Here is a 6,000-nt window from a genome sequence, read left to right on the forward strand (position 1 = left end):
ACTATACGCACATTAGAAATAAGTGTGATATTTTAAATAATAAACGACGATAAGTGTAATTATGTTAACTAAAATATGATGTAGATAAGTCCAAACAATATACACGTCAATACATTTTCATCATTTTTGTATAAAATGCATAAAAAATTCTAAAGATATACTATTTAAATCACTCTTGTATTGTAACGAACAAAAAATAATGAAAATATATTGACTAATATACTATTTGGACTTGTTTCGATAATATACAATATTTTCTTTAACTTAATTACACTTATTTGTTTAAAAGATCACATATATTTCTATGCAAGGGTAGTGATCATAATGTATATGTAAAAATTAGGGGGTCTTTTGTATGTGGAAAAATGGTAGTGTTGTTTGCATAATTTCACTAAAACTCAAATGTGTTAGTGTAATTTACTAAAATGAAAAATCATAAAGTATAAAATATTTTTTATATTACTTAGTAATTTTGATTGGTTTAGAAGATGAAGACATGAATTTTTGGAACATATAATCATTGTTCATAAATCCCCAAGCATAGAAGGATAACACAAAATAGGGGTGAGTAATGGATGGATTGGACCGGGCAATGTTTGTCTCTAACCCGACCTAAATGTTGATTGGACCACTTTTTGAACCTAGATGTGATCCTAAACCCTACACTAAATATCGATTGTGTTAGTCTTTGAACTCAAACCCGACCTTAGACCCAATTACATATAATGCATATCTTTTTACATAAAGTCTTTTCAATATATATACATATGAAATGATATATGATATATTGTTGATCATGTAAACATACTGAAAAAAATTAGAGAATGAATGATATTTTTAACAAAAAAGATGTCATTATTCTATACATGATTAAATAGAAATACATACAAATATGAAGAGTAGATAACAATGGGACGAGGGTGGATCAGGTCATCATTTACCCGACCCTAAATATTGACTATGTCTAATTTCTAAACACGAACCTGACTTTGGACCCGACCCTATTCGTGTCTGATCTCGATTGAGTCAAATCGGGTGAGCGGGTATGGTCGGATCGTGCTCACCCCTAACACACAATCCAAAAGGATTAATTCATTTTCATGAGGTGAGGTGAAATAGAGCACATCTTCTATCCCAAAAAGTATATCACTACATGTGTTATCCACTTGCGATTAGTTGAAAAAGTATATTGAAATTAAAATTTTAATAGTTAAGTATTTTTCTGACCAATTATAAATAGTAGCATATAAAGTAATATATTTTTTAGAATAGAAGATGTGAACCCAAATTGAAAGGTTATCTTTGATTATGTATTGTAAAGTTCAAATTTAGAGAATTACAAAATTTAAATCAATAACTAAAAATCATGTATATGAAATAAGATAGTTTTGGATAAGAATTAAAGTAACTCAAAATTTAGTTATAAGAATATTAAATAAAACCAATTTGATTTACATTTTTTATTTTTAAACATTATATCGAGTTTTTTCAGTTATTTAAAAATTAAACTGATAAATACAAAAAGTTTTGAGCAATTAAAATGAATCTTTAGTGTATAAATCTAAAGAAAAATAGATTTGGCCATCATGAGAATGTATGCATAATGAGAAAATGCTTATTTTGTATAAATAAAACATCCCAGCATTCATTGAAGATTTTCTCATAAGTTTAACTTGTTCTTGAAACAAAATTCATCTAAAGATTTCTCAAGTTATTTTTTGAAATAATTTAGTCCTAAAAAATTTGATGTGACAATTAAATTTATATTAGATATACATAAATAGAGACGTGTATAGATGGCATATACTCAGTTATTTGAGATAAGTATATAGATTAGAGGGCGTGTTTTTTATTGTTTACTAATAAATGATCACTGTTATGGAATTTTCGTTATCATAGAAAGAGCTTTCTAATTTTAAATAAGAAAGTGAAAACTCTTTTAAATTGGAAAAGAAACATTATATTTTTTTTATCGGAAAATATAAATTTTAGAGACATAATAATGTAGATATATATAAATAAAAGTTAAAAGTTTTCAATTTATACATTAATTAATTAGTATATATATATATATAAATGATACACCAATTTGAAATATAAGGTGGTGACTGTCGACCGTATTTTTATAATTCAATCAATGTATTATCTCAATATACAATCAATCTCAGATTTAAAAAATAGAATATATAAAGTTTATTATAAATAATAGTGGTAAATTTAATTTTAGAGACATGATAAGGTATAAAACTATAAGTTGCAAACATAAATTATTAGAATTATAATATATATTCTGTGAAATGTATATGACGTATATATAAATAAATATAAGAAATATGTCTGGCAAGATTTAAATATTTAAAAATTGAACATGTATATTATATTAGGATAATGATTTAGATTAAATAGAAGATTAGGATAATGATTTAGATTTAGATTAAATAGAAGATTAGGATAATGATAATTGTATGATCACTTTCTTATCAATATATCTAGTTGTTACTATAAATTGAAGGATGATTAGAGAGACTTACAATTAATTCATGGCATCTACACCATTTGTTCACAAAAACAAAGGACCAATGGCCTCTATGAAGAAGAATAGCAATGGCGATTCCAATACTTCTGATTTAAATGGAAAGGAGGAAGAGAAGACCAAATCTTCAAACAAACTCCCTTCAAAATCAATAACAAGGCCCCTATCCTATATAGAATGGAAAGGTATGTCAAAGTTTTCTTTACTAAATGTATCTTTATCTTTATTTTTCACTTAGTTTTATCTTATTTGTATAAGTGCATTTTAAAAATACCTTTAGTGTGAATTTTAAGCTCGGAGTTAGATCTATATGTATAAAAATTGTTATTGAAAGGGGCATGTAACTGTATCTCATATATCATACAAAATTAAAAATTAATGTTCCATCTTTTGGAATAATATTTGATGAGAGAGACAATCATCAATTCAAAAGGATTAAATCTTTACCCTACAGAATATAAAAAATATGCTAGATCCTTACCCTCAATTCCAACAACCCATAAGATAAGGGATACACTAAAAAAAAATATTTATGGAGTGCACCAATAATCAATTAGCTAGGGCCAATAGAAGTGAGAAAAATTGAATTCCTATGTAACATTCTTAGTGCATAAGAATTATATATTTTAATGGCATGATATATATTGTAAATCCGGATGAAAATTTAATCTTTTCAACATAAATTATATTAAAATGCAATCCAACAGTATCTTATTTATGTTCATTAATTTTTTATATTGTAAATACATGCATATATGAGGTATATTTGGTAGTAAATAATGTTAAGAAATCATGGTGAAAACTAGTAAAATGCATGTAATCTTACTTAAGAAATCTTTGCATGTTATATGTTATTATTTCTATAAATTGGAATAGAAAATGTTTTTATCTAAATAGGCAGCTCAACAATCATAAGTTAACATATTGTAGTGCAATTTTCAGGTTTTGAGGAAACAAGTACTACAAGTTGTAATAATTGTGCATTGTGTGGGAAAGATATGGCATATTTATCAATTGAAGAGAAATTGAAAAATTCTAATCATAAAGAAAATGACGTGGCTCATATGAAATGGTCTATAAATCCAGAAGCTTCTATTCTTCCTTGTGGTCATGTTTTCCATAGCTATTGCTTACTCAATACTTCAATTGAGCTCACTGAACCTCTCTGCCCCATATGTGTTCGCATGATGTGAACTTCACCCTCCTCTATTTCTAATGTTCTTCTTAATTATGTTCATGATTATGGTTCAATGTAGGAGTCCTTTTCCCTTGAAATAATATAAAGTTTTGAATATGTATTTGATATATCTTATATTTTACTGGAATGCCATATTCATTTTATTTATGTTACGAGCTGGTAAGTTATGTGAAGATCCTTTCTATTTTTTTCTCTTGATTTTTTTCTTCATATAATATTCATAAATTAGTTCACAAAACTTAGTTTAATTTTTTATCATATTGACAAGTTATTAAAAGGCTACCGATTCCTCTATTTACCTAGAAAATAAAGAGGCTCTAGAGTCAATTAATAGTATGTAGAATAGAAATAATTGAATATGCAAAGTTTTTTTTTACATTTGTCAAACACTAATTTTGATTTCTAATTATGACTAGAAGTTAAAAAATAAGGATAATTAATTAAACCTTAAATATTTTTTTGACAAGGAAGGGGATAAATATTTATTACCATAATACATAGTTTCCATAAATATTAAACTTTATCTTTCTCTCAGTTATTAAAAAAAGAGAGTAATCACTTATTTTGGTACCTAATCTTTTTCGTGGGAACTAATTTAGTCCCTAACAAATTTAAATGACATTTTACTCTTCAACAAATTCAACGTCGAGTCACATTAGTCCTTCCATCATTTGAGCATCGTTCACTATAATAAAGTTGCTAGTGTGACATGTAAAATGATGACGTGAACTATAGTGGGTGATCCTACGTGTAGAACTTACCATGTCATCAACCCAAATTTTTATTTTATTCTTTTCCTGTCAAAACGACGTCCTTTTTGGTGAAATAATATTTTTAAATAAATAATTTTTTAAATTTTAAATATAAACAACGTCGTTTTAAATAATTTTTTAATACATTAAGCAAAATGACGTCGTTTTACACAGAAAAATTTGAAAAAAAATTAAGAAGCAAAATTAAAATGGGGTATTTCAAATGTCACACTTGAATTTTTAAAGAAAAAAGGATAAATAAATACAATTTCAAATTAATTAGTTTTAAATAGGTTTTTTCAAACCTATATTATTTTCAGAAAAATAATAAATAAATAAAACAAGAACAAAATTAAACTAAAATATATCCTTAAAAAAATCTATACCCATTTTCCAAAAATACAAAAGGATAAAAAATGTTTTATTATTATTATTTATTATTGTTTCGAATTTATATTATAAAATAAATAAAAGATAATTAAATAGTTTTTTTATTGATTTTTATAATTAATTCGAATTTATAATAAAAAAATACATGATATAACGCCCCAAAAATTTCTCCAACAATATTGCCCAAAATGAGTAATTTTTTCTAAATAATATAATATACAATTATTTTCCTTATTTTTGATTCCTTTTCGGGACATCACTTTAACAAACCTAAATTGCGGAAAAGACAATAATCGTTACCTAATGGTAACCAAAAACAACTCAGCATATCGTTGAATAATTCTTCATTGAAATAACGGAAAATGTTTGTATGAAAAACAAGGCGGAATAAAATCTTGTCTAAACATACAAAATTGGTTGAGCCATTCAACACATCAAAAGTACCCTACACAGATACTCTCCTCAAAAGAAAAATAGAAATGGGAATGACTACTAATGACTAGCTCTGGTGTTCGCGAGTGCGCTAAGGCATTCGCTTGGGTCCTCCTCTGTCTCAGATGTTAGGTATCAGTAGTTACGATACACCTAGAGGGGGGGGGGTTGAATAGGTGTAGCGGTTAGAATATCCGCTTTTCGAAACTCAACACTTAATGCTGAATCACCCCAATTTAATCGATTAAAAGAATGAGGATAATCGATTAATGCACTTGACTTAATCGATTAAAACAGAAACAGTAAGCTTAGGCAGATTCGATTACTTGCACGACAATTAACCGATAATGAAATGAACATACAGAGCTTACAATATTATCAGAGTATTAACAATACATCAAAGATACAGAATATAGCAACTAATTCTACTATAAGAGTTAACCGATTAAATGCAATAAAGAGAGAGAGAAAGAAAAATCCTGCAACACGATTTTTATCCTGGTTCGTTTGCTTGTCCACCACAAACTACATCCAGGCCTCCCGGCTGATTTGAGAGATTTTCTTCACTATAATTGAATCAATGTTTTTACATGCACATCATCCAATTACAACAACTTAGACATTCACAAGAAAATAAAGAACCTTATTCTATGGTTTGACTCCCTTCCTACCGACAAAGAAAACCTTTCTTTCGG

Source organism: Lupinus angustifolius, chromosome LG15, assembly GCF_001865875.1.
Source record: "Lupinus angustifolius cultivar Tanjil chromosome LG15, LupAngTanjil_v1.0, whole genome shotgun sequence".
NCBI classification, from domain to species: domain Eukaryota; kingdom Viridiplantae; phylum Streptophyta; class Magnoliopsida; order Fabales; family Fabaceae; genus Lupinus; species Lupinus angustifolius.